The sequence below is a fragment of the Garra rufa genome, chromosome 13, assembly GCF_049309525.1.
Source record: "Garra rufa chromosome 13, GarRuf1.0, whole genome shotgun sequence".
Classification (NCBI taxonomy): domain Eukaryota; kingdom Metazoa; phylum Chordata; class Actinopteri; order Cypriniformes; family Cyprinidae; genus Garra; species Garra rufa.
The window spans coordinates 44,305,803-44,306,330 of record NC_133373.1 but is presented as its reverse complement, the minus strand read 5'-3'; positions in this window follow the sequence as shown (position 1 = coordinate 44,306,330).

Genomic DNA, 528 nt, shown 5'->3' with positions numbered 1-528 from the left:
TACGAGACTCATGTTTGCGTCTGGAAATGATACTGTACTATGATAATATTCTTCTTTTATGAAACTGCGTCTCAAAAAAAACTGTTTGGGTGTATTGTTTTAATAGAATTGAGATACTATTATAGTTTTTAATAAGATTTTAAATTGGGTTTTAAATTCAACATTTAATGTTAGTTCATTTTATCAAGTTTGTTTTGTTTTGTTTTGTCTTTTTTAGTAGTTTTTTAATGTCTACATAGGTTTTTATTAATTTCAGTTTTATTTTAGTACATCGACTAATCTTAAAATGAAAAATGTTTTTGCATATTAGTTTTTCCACATTACTTTATTGTATTTATTATTGTTATTATTATTATTATATAGTTAACTGTAATGACCTTAGTGTCAAGTTTTCAAAAAATATAGTCAAACAATTCAAACAATTTTTATACTTGGCACTTTAAACTTAAACTGCAAGTATTATATATATATATATATATATATATATATATATATATATATATATATATATATATATATATTATATAT